The 18,600-nt window shown below is 37.1% G+C and overlaps 1 protein-coding gene across 2 annotated transcripts in view; it reads left to right on the top strand.

The window, feature by feature from the left end:
* LOC106875830 (WD repeat domain phosphoinositide-interacting protein 2) overlaps window positions 1-18,600 on the top strand; it is a 133,895-nt gene that overhangs the window by 26,938 nt on the left and 88,357 nt on the right. The window lies entirely within an intron of this gene.

The following is an 18,600-nucleotide window of genomic DNA, read 5'->3' as shown; positions in this document are numbered from 1 at the left end:
GTAAACACACCAGCACCAGCTGTCAAGTGGAAGTGGGTGGGATGGGAAGACAAACACATGCACGAAGACACACATTTTGTCAATCTATTTGGTATATACAATGTGGTGGCAGCGGCTACTGTTGTTTTCATTTTCCATCATAGAAACATTGCTAAAGAGGCCTTGTACATTCATTGTAGAATTGTTGCCAATTTTTTCAGTCTGTAAATTCATTCAGTATGCATATTGCATCACACATACACACAATTCTATCTATTTAATGAGTCTATATATTGACCCTCACCTATGAAGAAGACCTTAAGATGTAAATAGAACTGCAAGTGCTTGTTTAAGATAGCAAAGAAGAGATTCTTGCACAACCAGTTTTACATACAGATGTCTTATCTAATAGCCTAACTTATACTTTAGAAATTTCAGAAAACAAATCTAAATTTAGAATGATGCATTAACATTATAAAACAAGTAATGGTAACGCAGAATTTTTATAGAGAAGAATTACAAGCCTCTAAGAAGAAGGCAAAGTGATAATGATGAGGGAACCCGTGGAAGAGGTAGGCCCAGGAAGACCTGGGCTGAGGTGGTGAGGCAAGACCTTCGTACATTGGGCCTCACCGAGGCGATGACTACGGACCGAGACCTTTGGAAATGGGCTGTGCGTGAGAAGACCCGGCAAGCCAAGTAAGATCGTTGCCAGTGCCCCTGGACTGGTTCTTGTGCGGGTGGCACATGAGATGCACCATTTTGAGCGTGGCCGTTGCCAGTACCGCCTGACTGGCTCCTGTAGGATTTTCGAGCGAGATCGTTGCCAGTGCCCCTGGACTGGCTTGTGCGGGTGGCACATAAAAGACACCATTTCGAGCGTGGCCGTTTTCGTGCGGGTGACACGTAAAAGCACCCACTACACTCTCTGAGTGGTTGGCGTTAGGAAGGGCATCCAGCTGTAGAAACTCTGCCAAATCAGACTGGAGCCTGGTGTTGCCATCCGGTTTCACCAGTCCTCAGTCAAATCGTCCAACCCATGCTAGCATGGAAAGCGGACGTTAAACGATGATGATGATGATGATGACATCATTTTAACAACCACTTTTCCATGCTAGCATGCGTCAGAGTTTATTGAGGCAGATTTTCTATGGCCTGGTACCTTTTCTGTTGCCAATCCTCATCTGTTCACTAGCAGTGTGATATTTTCCCAAGGCCAGAGATGTTTTTGCGGAATATTGGAAATGAACAGCACTCAATTACAACTATCATGTAATGTATTTCCTTGTTAAGACAAGGAAATATAGCTCTCTCTCTCTCTCCCCCCATCTATTTCTCTCTCTCTCTCTCTCTCTCTCACACGCATGCACACACACACACACACACACTCACACACGCATCATCCTTATCATTTAACATTTATTTTCCATACTGGTATGGGTTGGATGATTTGACAGGATCCAGTGAGCCACAGGGCTGCATCGTGCTTCATGTCAGCTTTTCTATAGCTGAATGCCCTTCCCAATGCCAACCACTTCACAATGTGTAGTTGGTGCTTTTTTCTTGCTACCAGCTCCAGTGGGATTGCCAAGTAACTTGCAAGATGGGAAAGAACAAGAAAAGAGAAAAGCTTCCTTGACTAAGTGTGGGGGTATTTAAGAGGGCAGAGAGGAGAATTTATATCAGGAACAAGCAGAGGTGTTTTGCTATAGAGAAGAGACATGGCTACCCTGAAATTACATAAGGGCAAGTGGAAGTAATACTTATTTATTCACATTGTTTTGAATTAACTGTGCGTTATCTTGTAGCATCAAGTTTTCGATGATGTAATTCTTTATATTTAGAATGACATTGTTAGATAGGTGTAAGAGGCCAGATCTGGTTGGTTTGAACATAAAACAGATAGAATATTTGAGCCTGACATGGCTGGTTTAAATACTAAAGGATTAATGCTGACTTGGGTTGGATGGCTTGACAGGATCTAACAATCCAGAGCACTGCATTAAGCTCCAAAGTCTGATTTGGTATAGTTTCTACAACTGGATGCCCAACGTAACACCAACCACTTTACTGTGTGTGTGTGTGCCTGCGTGTGTGTGATTTCATTATAGCAAAGAATTTTGTGTAAGTGCTTAAGTATGCTTACACAAAACTCTTTGGCCTTTGAGTTAATTATGTAGTTTCTTAGTTTTTATAAAATAACAAGGAAACTTTTCTATGCATCAAGTTATATTTCTCTTGTTTGTATAAACATACAGGGCATATTTATCTATCTAACTAGACTCATACACATGCATACGTAACTACATTATAACACACACACACACAGACAGAAATGAATTAATGCATATTCATATGCATGGAAACATGACACTTGAAGACAACTGGTTATTTTAGTCATATAAAAGGTTATACAAAACTGAAATACAAAAGTTAATATATATGTCAATGTTTTCCTATTATTCTTGTTGAAATGCATCTAAAGCTATTTAAACAGCCATAATACTAATATTTAGCCAGAAGTGCAGGCAGGTGTGTTTGTGTGTGTGTGTGTGTGTGTGTGTGTGTGAATTTCTCTTTTAGTTGTATTGCTTCCTTTAACTGTTATATATTGTATGTATGCTCTCTCTATTCACTTTGCAAACGAATGATGTCTTTGCTTCCCCTTCTGTTTCTCTCACTCTCTCCACCACACGAGAATTCTTTTAGGTAGTAATCATCTATATTCAACTCTAGCAATTTGTGAATGAGGCATATTATTCAGTTTTCAAGAAAGCCACACTGAGCTAATGTACTAAGTTGAAACTTAAAGAATTGTTTATTACCTCTATTACTTTTATTCTGCATGGGGAGCTCCACATTCTACAGTGAAGGATATGTGTTTAGGAATTCAGTATCTCGAAATAAAGCTGATGCAGTGCAGAGGGGAGAGTTAATCCAAACAAACAACTTCTCTAGTGTGGTTGGCTTGATAAAATACACTCAGTATATGCTGCTAAGTAGTTGGTGATAGAAAAGCCAAGCAGTTGTAAAAATAAAGAAATACACCAAAAACATGTCAATTACATTAAAAATACAATGAAAACCTTAATTGCATATGTAGGACTAACACTTTGCATTTTAATGCTGTGCAGATAACAGGGTGATCAGGTAGGAACATCTAGTTATGTGTGACAACCTTCAACCATATTCAAATGATTGCACCATCTTCTTTTCAAATGCATAACATAGATATCAAACATCCCTCCCACTATAAGTTGAAAGATCTTTTAGCTAGATCTAGGTTCAAACAAGTGCTAGGGGAAGAATATGTTGAAAAAGACGAGGATATATAAACTTGTAATATAGAAAACAACTGGGAGTTTCTATGAAATGATCTGCTCTGAGCTGTAGGTTAGTCTGTGGATGGAGCAATGTTCCAGCTAGATAGAATTTGGTGTGGTGGAATGGTATGGTAGATGGAACCATAAAAGCTAAGAGTCAAGCCTGGAAAGATTGGAGTAAATGGGGAGCAATGTGTAATGTTAATGTGCATGTATGACAGCAAAAATGAGCTGACAGAAAGAGTGCAGCAAAGGCAATCAATTGTAGTGTGCAAGAGAGAGAAGACTGATATAGATAAAGAAGTAACTGGTGGTCTAAGAGAAAGGAATCAAGCCATACAGTAATTGCAAAAGATATGTAAAATAATGATCACATACATGCATTTATATATATATGTCAGTTTAGGTATGGTTGCATAACTATGAAGTTTGCTTCTCAATGACATAGTTTCAGGTTCAGTCCCATTACATGGCACCTTAGGCAGGTGCCTTCTACTAATATCCTGGGCTAACCAAAGCTTTGTAAGTAGTTTTAGTAGACAAAATTACAAAGAAACCTGAAAAATGTGTGTGTGTGTGTGTGTGTGTGCACTAATGTATCTTTGTCTTGATGTTGCATGATAGTTGTAAATGAGTCACTGTCATACAAGCAGTGTCGTTTGTTTCCAGTCTCCCATGCAAACACATCTGGCCATTGGGAAATAGATGAGGGTTGGGACAGGAAGGGAATCTGACTGTAGAAAAGTTGCCTCAATGAAATTCTGTCCAACTCATAGAAAAATGGATATTGAAATAATGATGCTGATGATGTGTGTATACATATGTATGTATGTGTGTGTGTGTGTGTGTAACATTTCATAATTGAAATTGTATCACTTGTACACTATGGACTTCATTGTCATTTATATATTAATCACAATATAAATAAATAATAACCACCCTCTCTCTCTCATTGATTTCTTCTAACACCTCTTTTCTCTTCTCTCTCCAATCCTATCTCATGTATAAGAGGCAAATTAAAAAAAAGCATTGCTCTATCAAAGATAATGTTTTTGTTGTTTCATTATATGATGGCTTTAGAGGAATGTGAATGTATGTTTATGTGTACTATAAAATTACAACTATTTATGCCACACATTGTGATGAAACCAGTTGTTTGACCTCTCTTGATCAAATGTGTCCATCAATGGTTATTCAATTGTGTATTTCTCATGGGGAAATGGGGATTTCTTTGATGTTTATATTCTTAGCCAGAGCCAGGATTTGACACTGGATCACAGGCTTTAACAGATGAAGCTTTAACATTTTTGCTACAGAACTTGTTTGCCCCAGCATGGTCACAATCTCATGACTTGAAACAAATATAAAATAAAGATATATCATCATCATCATCATTGTTTAACATCTGCCTTCCATGCTGGCATGGGTGGGACTATTTATAGTCAAACAAATTGATTCCAGTACTTATTTATTTTTTAAAGCCTGGTACTTATTCTCTTGATTTTTAATGACAAACACATAAGTTACAGGAATGTAAAGAAACCAACACTGGTTGTCAAGTAGTGGTGAGGGGGAGACAGACACACATGCAAGTATATACAATGGGCTCCTTTCAGCTTTTGTCTACAAAATGCACTTAGAAGGTCCAGGTTGGCCTGAGGCTATAGTAGAAAATACTTGCCCAAGTACCATGCACTGGTACTGAACCAGGAACCATGTAGATGCTCAACTTAAGGATAGAAGGGAGTAGAATTTAACATGTTTTGGTGACTAAGAATTTGCAACCTCACTGAACAAAGCTGAGTTTTACTTCAAAAGACAAAGATCAGATGCTTTACTTCTGGTTCTTCTGCATAATGCAGATATGTATATCTTCCTGAGTACCTATTTCCAGCACTAGTCAGGCCAGGTATGTTGCATATGTATCTGATACCACCTGAAGTATATCTTCTATAGGGATGTAGCAATTGTATTTGGCAGATGATAGTATCCAATGTTTCACTACAAAACTGACTAAAGAATGTGCCTTTTATAAGCTGATCAAAGGGATTGTTGTAACTAAGATAAGGAAAACTTGGAAAACAGTTATGAGTTAATGGTTAAAAAATTAGCTTCATAACCACATTGTTCCAGGTTCAATCCCACTATGTAGGATTTGGGGGAAAAGTTATTTTTGTGTAACCTTGGGTCAACCCACACCTTGTGAGTGAAATTAAGTAGATGGAAACTATACAGAAGCCGATCAGGTGGATTGCACCTATAACTCAAAAGTACAGCATTGTTAAACACTTGTATCAAGCTGATTTTGTCTGAGAATTATGTTAAGGGCACACATGTCTCTGGAATGCTCAATTACTCATTAATTCAGGAGCAGGTAATTCAGCAAATGGACTGTTAGAACTAAAAAGAGGAAAACTTAGAAAAATGATCTGCTAATGGTTAAGAAGTTTGCTTCACAAATTCATTGGATCTCATTGCATGGCATCTTGGACAAGTGTTTTCTGGAACCTTGGATTTACTCACACCTTGTGAGTGAAATTGAGTGAACAAAAACTGTACAAAAGCCTGTCAAAGTGGATTGTATGTGTAATTCAAAGCTACATTCTTATCACCCATTGTATCACATTGATTCTGCCTTAGAATTACACTAACCCTTTATTACCATATTTCTGTTAAAATGCTCTGCCTTTGTTTCACTTAATTTGGAAAATAATGAATTCAGTAAAATTACCATATTTTCTGACATACAAATCAATGTAGTATATAATGTAAACACACAAACATTGTCACTATCTTTCCAAATCCTGCTGCATTTCACATAGAATTTTCAGTCCTCCCAAATCATTTTGGTGTATAAAGTTGACCTACATTTTTTTTGGCTGGAAATTTTGATCTGAAAAATTTAACTCGTATGCCAAAAAATACAATAGTCATTTTTAAGCTGGTGTTTGAGATAGAAATTAACATGAAATTTTTATGGGATGTTTAATTTAACCCAGTCATATCCAGCTCAAATATTCTACTTGTTATATGTTCAAACTAACCAGATGCAACTAATCACACCTACTCTACAATGTCATTTGAAAAATAAACAATCATATCATTAATATGTCAAAGCTGTAAGACAATGCATGATTAATTCAAAACATTGTGAGTCAATAAGCATTACATTCAACAGAGTAATCTGAATGCTAAAGGGTTAAATCACTTGAAAACAGAAAGTCTTTTTTTTTTCACATATCCAGGAGCAATCTTGGATGGATTGGTATCAAGTGTTAAGTTGTACATGTATGCAGAATGCTCAGCCAACTGCATGGTAATTCAGTTGACTGAACAACTGAATTCTCATTGTTGAACTCTGGTAATCCATGACCACCACTGTCACCTCTGCCAACATTCCTCATACCATGTGTCTGGTTTATTTTGTATAATTCCAAGCCCCAGTATTGCTAAAATCTTCAACGTTCCTATATAACAACATTATCTTCACATGACTCAGCTGTGTAAATATCTGCCTTCCTCAATAACAGTACAACCAACCCAGTGTTAAAGTCACTTAATATTTTAGTGTCACTGTATTTGTGTTACTTTTTTAAAAAATTAAGTAGTTACCTTTTGTCTATTTTATCTAATCAATCACCATATTGGTTATTGGTTTTCCTGCTGTTTTGATTGTGAGTGTATGTTTATGTGTGTAGGCATTTACAGAGCTTTCCAATTTGATATGAACAAAATTAACGTATTTTGTATCAAACTGTTTGGTATATTGTATGGCGGTGGAGTACAGGCACAGGTGTAGCTGCGTGGTTAAAAAGCTTACTTCCCAGCCATGTGGCCTCAGGTTCACCCTCATTGTGTGGCACCTTGGATAAGTGTGCTCTACTATAGCTCTAGGCTGGCCAAAGCCTTGTAAATGGATTTGGTAGACAGAAGCTAAAAGAGTCGTCGTGTGTGTGTGTACTCTTGACATTGTGCGATGTCTGTAAATGAGCATCACTGTCATGCAAGCAGTGTTATTTGTTTCTAGTCTTTTGTGAAAAACATTTGGCCATAGGAAATATTACCTTACTTGGAAACAGGTGAAAGTCGATGGCATGGTCATCTGACAGTAGAAAATGTACCTTGACATATTCCATCTGACACATGCAAGCATAGAAAAGTGGATATTAAATGACGATAATGTTGATGATGGTGGTGGTAGTGGTGAAGATGACTAGTGACAACAACAACAACTACCATATCACCAAAGACTGGATCTTTAAAATTGCTTATGCTACATTTCCACCAATAACATCTGTTGGTGCACCTTTAATCTTTTAAATGCAATGGGCCATTTAGGATTAAAAACAAAGTATTAATGATTTAGATATATTTATGCATTCAATTATTGCAATATCAAAATATGAGCAAAGCATGACCGTTTCAACTATATATATTATTTGAATATAATTCTGAAACACTATTGATTCTGTTATCACCATTGGCATGTAATACATTCCACCTGCTCTCTGTTTTCTTTTTTAATCTTACACTGTGAAAACAAATTGTGTGAGACTTATTTCCTTTAGATTTTACTGGCAAAAGACAGACCAACACAAATTCAATCATTATAATTTTTTTTACTTAACACTTTTAATTGAAGTTAATTTAAGTTAACATTTTATTGTTCTGTTCATTAAATATGTTAAAGCTAATGTACCATTTTTTTTTGTTTAATTTTGTTCACTTCATGTAGATGTTATCTTTGAATTATTTAATTCCTAAACAGCTTGTTTTCCTAAATGTATTTTGACAAGTTTGGTGTAGGCAATGCTTTACTAATGAAATCAGAATAACAGTGAAACAGATTTGGAGTGGTTTATTTTATATATTTAAATAATGGAAATAATACTCTAGCTAACTCCATGCATCTTCTTCTGATATTAACCCTCTTCTGCCTTCCTTTCTAGGTAAGTATGATCTTGCTACTCCTGCCCTTTGGTAGAGTCCTCCATTACTATTGAATTCTTTCCTAGTTCTTCTGTCTAGCTTTGCTAATTCAGTTTTTGTCCAATTTACAAAAGCTGCTGAGTATCTAAGTAATGATACTGCCTAAGTATTTACAGCCTTCACTAGATCCGGACCATTTATCTTTGACTTTATTAGCTTCCTTACCCTTCTTATGTACTCCTTCTCAATTTTTGTTTTCATTTCTATAGTTAGTATTCTATCAGATTCTAATACTCCTAGATCCTTATAATTCTCTCCTTCTTTTAATGATTTTAATGTCTGTTCATCTGGTAATTGGATGCCTTCACTGTTGACTACCTGTCCCCTTTTCATGACTAATATTGCACACTTATCCATGCCAAATTCCATGCTTATACAATTGCTGAAGAGTCTTACAATCTGTATGAAGGAATTTGTCTCTTTTTCATTCTTACTGAAAAGCTTCGGATCATCCATGTAGAGCAAATGGTTAATTTGTCCCTTACTATTTCTGAACTGATATCCTGCCTTTGCCTTCCTTAATACTAATCTAAGTGGGATCAAACATATGAAAAATATTAAAGGGGATAACAAGTCTCCTTGGAAAATTTCTCTCTTGATATTAACCTTCCCTAAGACTGTGTCACCTGAGTAGAGATCTACTTTCCATTTCTTCATGCTGAAGCTAATTAATTCTCTTATGTTGTCTGCTATACTGAATATACTCAAACATTCACTTATCTATGAATGTGGGATCATGTCATAGGCTTTCTTATAATCTATCCATGCTTTTGTTAGATCTTTTCTATTCAGCTTTTACTTCATTTAGAACTGCTTTGTCTATGTATAATAAATCATGCGTTTCTCTCACCTTCTTCCTGCAACTTTTCTGTTCTTCTGGCAGTAAATTCTGGTTGTCAAGGTGCTCGTAAATGCTTTCTGAAAGCATTCCTGTTAAGTTTCCACACTAATAATAAGCAATAATAATAGTAATGATAATAATAATAATTATTATTAGTAGTAGTAGTAAGGCAGCAAGCTGGCAGAATCATTGGCACATTGGGCAAAATGCTTTGTGATATTTCTTCTAAACCTTTATGTTCTGTGTTCAGATCTCACCAAAGTCAAATTTGCCTTTCACCCTTTCAGAACCAATAAAATAAAGTGCCTGTCATAGCCCCTCTTCTCAAAATTGCTGGCCTTGTGTCAAAATTAAAAAGGATTATTATTATTAATTAATTAATTAATCAAATAAGGTGGAGAGCTGGCAGAATCATTAGCATATCAGACAAGATACTGCTAGGCATTTGTCCATCTCTGTGTTCTGAGTTCAAATTCATCTTTTCAGGGTTGATTAAAAAAAGTACCCTTTGAACACTGGAATCAATATAATTGACTAGTTCTCCTCACTTAAGAATTTCAGGTTTTGTGGCTGTTGTAGAAAGGATTATTATTATTATTATTTTATGTTTGACTTTTGCTTTGCATTTGTACAAGTTGGATCCAAGTCTCACCCAGAGACCTCAAGAGACAACAAGTTAGAAGTTCATGTAGGTGTTATGCCTAGGGTACCATATATTTGAATTTGTACAGTGTTCTAGAGAATGTTTTAAAATTTGAGATCACATAGACAGTATTTTACGTAGGATATGGGCAGTTCCCATGAGCACTATCTTTTGAACTTCAGCCATTTTGGGGTTTCTTCTTCTTCTTCTTCTTCTTCTTCTTCTTCTTCTTCTTCTTCTTCTTCTTCTTCTTCTTCTTCTTCTTCTTCTTCTTCTTCTTCTTCTTCTTCTTCTTCTTCTTCTTCTTCTTCTTCTTCTTCTTCTTCTTCTTCTTCTTCTTCTTCTTCTTCTTCTTCTTCTTCTTCTTCTTCTTCTTCTTATTATTATTATTATTATTATTACTATTACTATTATTATTATTATTATTATTACTATTACTATTACTATTATTATTATTATTATAGAACTCACTGATTCTTATGAATAAACAAAGATGACTGAGCTGATAGAGAAGCAGTCAGTCAGTTGATTGCTAAGCAGTTTATACCCTGTTACAGGCAGTATATTTTGTCTTTGGACAGAACACCTGAATATTAATTGTCTCAAGTTCAGTGAACTAAATACAAGTAGCACAGAATAAGAAAAGTTCACTGCAGTAAACAACAGTAGTACCAGTAGCAGTATTGCAGCATTGAGAAGTTTTTCACAGATTCTGCAGTCTTGAATTCATTTCCTCCTACAGGAAAAGCTACATCCTAGATGAAGGAAGATCTATTTTTGTTCCACTCAATGGCTTGTAAACTAGAAATAAGCACTACATCAATGGAGCAATGAAGATCTGTAAGAAAACATACAATATCTATGTAATAATAGCTGGTATAAATGTTGGTTGATTGGTTGGTTTCTCTAGTTATGTATAGAAAGAATGGGGAGGAGAGATACAGAGAGTTAATATAAGAGGCGCAGAATAATTGGGGAGAAAGAACCAAAGCAGAGGAAGAGGAGGAATGGGAGAAATTTATTTAAAATTTTATTTTAAGCAAATAAATGTTATTCTTATGAAAAACTAATATTCATCATTTTGTATAAGCACCAAGAAATTTGATAAAAGTTGAATTAGAATTATTGTATGTAATATATAGTGACAAAAACTTCCAAAGTTACTTGTCATATGACAGCATTCTAGTTATATGATATTCTTCAGTATCATGATTTTGTAATTACTTGAAACCTTGACATTTCATTATGTAAATAGAATGGTAAGAAAAGCCACTTAACATTACAAAACTGGAGAAGGATTCATTGTTTCTTTCAATATTTTCTTTCAAATAAGTTTTAATCTTCAACTGGAATATTTGAAATTTTAAGTACACAGTTTAAATGGCACCTATCCTTGTGATATGTTCAGAGATGACTATAAAGTAAGGTCATATGTATTGTAATATTCAAATTATGCTATGAACTGTTGACAGTCCAGAGGGTCTGTTTTTAATCATTGTGGCTTCAGAAATATTATTTCTTTAATATATAGGTTATTGACTCTTTTATAGTCTTTGACAGAAAATCATAACTTCTTTATTCTAGTACTTTCTGGATTGCTTTTTAACTGATGAGCTATCTTCACGTGATCTTTCCTGTAACAGACAGATGATACTATCTATGTAACATTTTATACATATGATAGAGATACACTATTTAGGCTCTAAAACATTTATCAGCATTTTCCATCAGGCAGTTTACAAGTGTGCAAATTCTTTCATGATTAGAAGCTCATTTTATTGGATACATATAATGTAGAAAAGGGTCCAAAAGGTCATGTATGTTCAGACCCTTTTCCAATTGTATGCATGACAGATTCATTTAAGTGAGAGATCCTTTAAGAGCAGGTGTTTTATGAAGATCTCCTTGTTCTTCTTCTTAATGTTCTAACAAAAGACTCTGTCCATATCACCATAGTTTTGCTGTTATTTACTTCTCATTTCAAATATTCCAGTTCACTGTTTTTAATTTATGATGGACAAACAATTACTGTTGGCAGGAATTCATTTATGTGAGATGTTACACATATATATATATTACAGGATCAAACTATATCTTTATAGTTGTTTTAGAGATTCAATGAATGATTGATGTTATTATTGCATATTGTCCAGACAGGTGTACATGACTTGGTAATATCACACAGAGTAAATAAGCTTATTTACCATTCATCCTTCTGAAGAAAATGTCCAATGATTCCTGCATGAAGATACTCACATATCAGTTTCATGCAATTTAATATTTTTGCTTATTTGTTTTGTATAATATTGCCTCATTATGTATACTGACTTGCATAGTATGCATATTAACATCAACAATTTGTCAAATTTTTGAAACAGCTGTAAAGATGTATTTTCATCCTGTAATATATAGTTACATCTCATACAAATGAATTACTGTCACCCTAACTGTTTGCCCATTTTTTTCTTTATTACGAGCTGAAGCTTTGTATTTCTTATAGCCAACTCTTCTGAAATTACTTTGCTCTGATTAAGAAGTTAGAATTTAAGAATATGATCAGTCCAAGCACTAATTCAGTGCTTATCTATTCTACACTTGCCTTAGCATTTTCTTGCCCATATATATTCTACCAATCACTCCTCTTTGTACTTCCAGCTATCTCTCCCTCTATTCTGAGTGACATCTCATAATTGCTAAAATAACAAGGTCGTGCTTCACCACCTCGTCCTAGGCCTTCTTGGGTCTACCTCTTCCACATGTTCTCTCCACTGCTAGGGTGTGACACTTTTTCACACAGCTGTTTTCATCCGTACCAGCACAGTCGTCTATCTTGCACACCACATCTGATGCTTCTTATGTCCAACTTTTCTCTCAGGGCGCTTACACTCTGTCGTGTATGCATACTGACATTACACATCCAGCAGAGCATATTAGCTTCATTCCTTGCAAGCTTATGCTTGTCCTCAGCAGTCACGGACCATGTTTCACTGCCATGTAGCATGGCTGTTCACACACATGCGTCATACAGTCTACCTTTTACTGTGAACTTTGCCCAGGCTATTCTTATTCCAGTAGCTACACTCCCAGGGCATCCACCCCTACTACTGACTTGGTTACCTAGGTAATGGAAGCTATCAACTACTTTTAGTTTTTCCCCCCGTGGCATGTGATGGAAGCTGTTTTCTGCACATTTTCAGTGTTTATTGCCCCCGAGTATTTGCTACACACAAAAGCTTTCGGATCTATTCAATCTCAGTCACAGACTTTTTAATTAATTTTTTTTTTAACTAAACAGTTTGAAACTTTGGATATTGGTTGAATGTGTCACAGAACACTGTTTACTCTTAACATTTTTGGCAAAATTTTGTAGTTTAGAAGTTATTTTGTGTTAAAGTCGTCGTATTTGGGTAATTTTAACCAATCAATGACATGGCTGAAGAAAATTACTGCTGATTGTGAAAGTAATGGAAGAGCAACATCTTCCAGGTCATCGGGCCATCTGTTTTGGACGCTGCATACATATATGTACGCAAATACACAGACACATGTATGCATATATACAAACACACACACACACACTCATACATCAATTCATACACACGTCCATCACACACACACGTGTCCATCACACACACACGTGTCCATCACACACATACACACATACATACACACACACACACACACACACATTCATATGTAAAGCTGATAAAATCCCAAATGGAAGAAAGGAAAAGGAGAGGGTTTAATACTCTTTTACTTGTTTCAGTCATTTGACTGTGGCCATGCTGGAGCACCGCCTTTAGTCTAGCAAATCGACCCCAGGACTTATTCTTTGGAAGCCTAGTACTTATTCTATCGGTCTCTTTTGCCAAACCGCTAATTTACGGGGACGTAAACACACCACCATTGGTTGTCAAGCGATGTTGGGAGGGACAAACACAGACATAAACACACACACACACACACATATCAATATCTATAAAACAGAAGATGTTTGTGTGTGTGTGTGTGTGTGAGTATGTACGTGAATGTGGTTTATGCACGTCCACAAATTAGCACGCATGTCGCTCCAATTTTAGGAGAAGATTCGGAATGACCCTATGTGCATTTTAGTGAACTTTCTCTCTCAGAGGTACCCGCGTATACCTGTAAAAATCGATAAACTGTTACCAATTTTGAAGTTTGTTGACATGGCGAAGTCAAATCTGTGCGTATGCGCTGGAGTAGAGAGAGAGAGAGAGAGAGAGAGAGAGAGAGAGAGAGAGAGAGAGAGAGAGAGAGAGAGAGAGAGAGAAATTGTATGTTTGTGAGAGGGAGGGTGAAGGAGTGATACATTTCTTTGCCGGCGTCTGTGTGGTAAGCAGCAATCAAACAGAAAAAAATACCCTCTCTCTCTCTCTCCCTCCCTTACATACACATGCCAGTTATCTCTCTTTCTTTCTTTCTTTCTCACACACACACACACACACACAGCAACATTACATACAAAACACATGTTGCCAAAAAGAAATAGAAGCTATCTTTTTATAGTGAGTATGCCAGACAGAAAGTGTGGTGTGTATGTGAAGTTGTTTTGTTAGTGTGAGAGAGCAGCATGTGTGTGTGTAATGTTGCTGTGTGTGTGAGACAGGGAGAGAGAGAGAGAAAGAAAGAAAGAAAGAAAGAGAGATAAATGTGTGTAAGGGAGGGAGAGAGATAGAGAGGGAGAACGCGCTCTCTCTATCTCTGCCGAATTGATGTAAACAAACCCATGTGGTCTGATTTTCACGTTTCTAGGTATTGTACCGTAAATCGCCATTTCCAAAATATATTTATTTCAAATCATTTATCCGTATATATATGTAAGGCAAGGTGTGTGTGTTTTGTTGATATACGGGCAACACACACACACACACACACACACACACACACACATACGAACATGTATGCGTACAAAAAATATGTATGCAATTGGTGTACATACGTGCGTGTGTGTATGTGTGTGTTGCTCATATATATATATATATATATATATATATATATATAGGATGATAGATTGAATATTAATTCAATTTAAAACCAAGTTGCCTAGCATATAACAAATCTGAAAATTCAGAAAAAATTGTATTACACGTGTATAAGGGATGACCACTAGGTGGACATCCAATATGCTAGAAAGAGGTCATCAACGACCCAACCACAAAGAAAAATAATGTTCTCCGGGTTCCTAACCCATGAGCAAAGAGGGTTTAGATGATGGCGGTGGTGTTTTCAAAGGGATGGCATGTGTAACCTGATCACCTCTGCCGATCAAACTCTCAACCCATGCGCTCCAGTTGCAACACTGATTCTGCCCAAATTTGACGTCATGTTACTTAGTTTGGTTTGAAATAAAGAACTTGATTAGCTTAATAATCCCAACTTAATCCCGGGCAAAGCCGGGCTATACTGCTAGTATATATATATATATATATATATATATATATATATATATACATACACACACAACGGGATTCTTTCAGTTTCTATCTACCAAATCCACTCACAAGGCTTTGGTTGGCCTGAGGCTATAGTAGAAGACACTTGCCTAAGTTGCCACGCAGTGGGAATGAACCCGGAACCATGTGGTTGGTAAGCAAGCTACTTGCCACACAGCCACTCCTGTGCCTTAATAAATTAATATTTAGTGATAGGGAGTTGGTAAGTTTATATAAGCTGTTGTTCAGATCATCAACACACCACCACTCTCTCTGATTTGTCACGTTAAAAAAATCAGGCGCAATCACTGAACGAGTTAACTGAAATCAGCGATTAAAACATCTATTTGTGTATATGTACATGTGTGTATGTATGTGTATGTGTGCATGTATGTATGTGTGCATGTATATATATGTATATGTATGTATGTATGCATGTATGTGTGTGTGTGAGAAAATGTGAGAACCTATATAGTTGCTTGACCTGCTGGAAATAACAGCCTAATCTCTCTCAATGTCACACACTAACATTATATAAATGAGAGCACACATTGGATAAGATGGAAACAAATACACATGCACACACACACACATGTATGTATTCCCTATAAAAGAACTTTCTGTTTTTCTCACCCACCTTTCTTATCTTTTATACTTTTCTCCCACCTCTCTCTCTTTCATGACCTGATGACCCGGTAGTTGTTGCTCTTTCATTACTTTCACCAACAGCAGTAACTTTCTTCAGCTGAAGACATGTCATTGATTGGTTAAGATTACCCAAATATGACAACCATAACACGAAATAACTTCTAAAATATAAAATTTTGTCAAAAATGTAAAGAGTAAACCTTGTTCTACGTGACACATTCAACCAGAATCTAAACTGTTTAGTTAAAAAAAATTGATTAAAAAAATCTGTGACTGAGATTGAATAGATCCAAACTATCTTCCCAGTTAGCCTTCCTTTGATATTGCTGCTCCTCTTATGTGTCCATAGCTTACACTGGGTACATCTTATGAACTTTCTACCTACACTTTTTCTACAGATTGAGCAGGGCCATCTACCTACTTGAAGGGATTTGTGATTTGTTTACCTTCCTACTTTTTAAGACTTTGGTTTTTGCTAGATTGACTCTAAAGCCCTTCAATTCTAGACCTTGCTTCCACACCTGAAGCTCCTCTAGTTCTGATAGTGACTCTGCTATTAGAACAAGTTCATCAGCATAGAGAAGCTTCTATGGGCATCCTGTCTTGAATTCCTCTGTTATTGCCTGGAGGACTATGATGAATAAGAGGGGACTGAGGACTGATCCTTGGTGGACTCCTACCCCTACACGGAATTCTTCACTATACTCGTTGCCAACCCTCACCTTACTGACAGCATCCTTGTACATGGCTTGTACAGCTCTCACCAACCACTCATCTATCCCTAGTTTCCACATTGACCACCAGATAAAGGATCAGGAGACCTTGACAAAGGCTTTCCCCATGTCAACGTAAGTCAAGTACAGAGGTTTATCTTTGGCTAGGTATTTCTCCTGCAGCTGTCTTACCAGAAATATAGCATCAGTGGTACTTTTCCCTGGCACAAACCCAAATTGCATCCTGTCTAAACTAACTTTTCTCCCTAATTAGTTGGACTATGACCCTCTCCATGACTCTCATTACCTGATCCAACAACTTGATACCTCTGTAATTATTCATATCTAATGCATCACCCTTACCTTTGTAGCAGTTGACTATGGTGTTGCTACATCAGTCATTGGGTATGACTCCTTCATGTATCACCTGATTGACTATATGAGTGACTAGACTGTAGCTGACACTGCCAGATATTTTAAGCATCTCTGTGGTGATTCCTGGTGAGCTGAGGACTTTCCCTCTCTTCATACCCTTAATTGCTTTATCTACCAAGATACTGTCCATTCAGATAGCTGGTCCCACTGTTTGGTCGACATTCAGCAGGCTCTCTTTCTCCCATTCATTTTCTTTTTAATTAGCAACCTTTCATAGTGGCGTTTCCGAGTCTCTCTTTGCAGCCTCATTAAATGCAAGTGAGCCATCATCCATGCAGACACATTTGTCTCCTATGACATCACGATTCTCTCTCACACACTGTCTTGCAACATGAAACACTTCAAGTCTTTGATCCTCATGATGCAGAGCATTGGCAAATTTTTTCTTATCTGCTTCCCTTCTGGCTAAATTAACCTGTTTCCTAGTTTCCCTTTTGGTAATCTGATACAGTTCCCTGCTACCACCATTCTTCCAGTCCTTCCATGCCTGTTTCTTTTCCTTAATGGCCCTGTCAACTACATTGTTCCACCACCACATTACCTGGGGTCAAGAGGGGACTTTGCACCATCCATAAATCTGGTCAGTAGCCCTCAACATGTTGTCCCATAGGAACCTTCAATTGTCTTCCACATCACGTGATGCTATATCCCTCTCCATTTTGTGAAAAGCTTTGAGTAATACTTCTCTAAATCTCTGTCCATTCGCAGGATCCTTAAGCTTCCGGACCCTTCTCCATGCTGATCATCTTCTGGGCATCCATTTAGCCTCGATCCTGAAGTTGCTAACTACTAATCTATGTTGTGGGGTGCATTCTTCACCTGGGAAGGTTTTGGCACTTATAAATAGCCACCTTTCCCGTTTCTTGGTAAGAATGTAGTCAATCTGACTAGTGTGTCCACCAGACTGGTAGGTGAACAAGTGACTGACAGGTTTCCAGAACTTAGTATTACAAACCATAAGATCATTTGCATCGCAGAACTCCAACAGCCTGATTCCGTCCTCATTGTGGGAACCAAAACCATAGCCACTATGTACGCCATGGAAGCCCCTGCATGTTGTCCAACATGCCCATGGAAGTCGCTAGCCACAAAGAGAAAGTCCCTGTCATTCCTCGACAAGGTAGTCTGCAAGAGGGTGTCATGAAATCGGTCTTTCTGTTCATCAGGTAGCCCCGACTGAGGGGCATAAGCCAAAATAATGGTTGCTAATCCATGTTGCAGCACTAATCTTATCTTAAGTATTCTATCACAGACTCTGTCTACCTCGATTACCTTATCAACCCATTTCTCCGCAATGCTGTCAGTGTTCCCTGCCCAGAAAATCTTATACCTATGTTCTTTGCCTGTGAGGAACCTAGCAGAACTTCCTCTCCACCTTCTTGGATGCAGCACAGATCTACACATCTCCGTTCAAACATCTCCACAATCTCACCAGACCTATCTTTCAGTGTGCCAGCTGTGAGAGTGTGGGAGGTGTGGGCCTGTGAGACCCTGGGATGGGGTACAGCAGTGTCATGTACCTGAAAAGAAAGCTTACATTTGGCAGAACTTATAAACATACAATAACCTTCAA

The sequence above is a fragment of the Octopus bimaculoides genome, chromosome 7 (assembly GCF_046866305.1).
Source record: "Octopus bimaculoides isolate indiv1 chromosome 7, ASM4686630v1, whole genome shotgun sequence".
Taxonomy (NCBI): Eukaryota; Metazoa; Mollusca; class Cephalopoda; order Octopoda; family Octopodidae; genus Octopus; species Octopus bimaculoides.
This window is presented reverse-complemented; position numbering and strand designations above follow the sequence as displayed.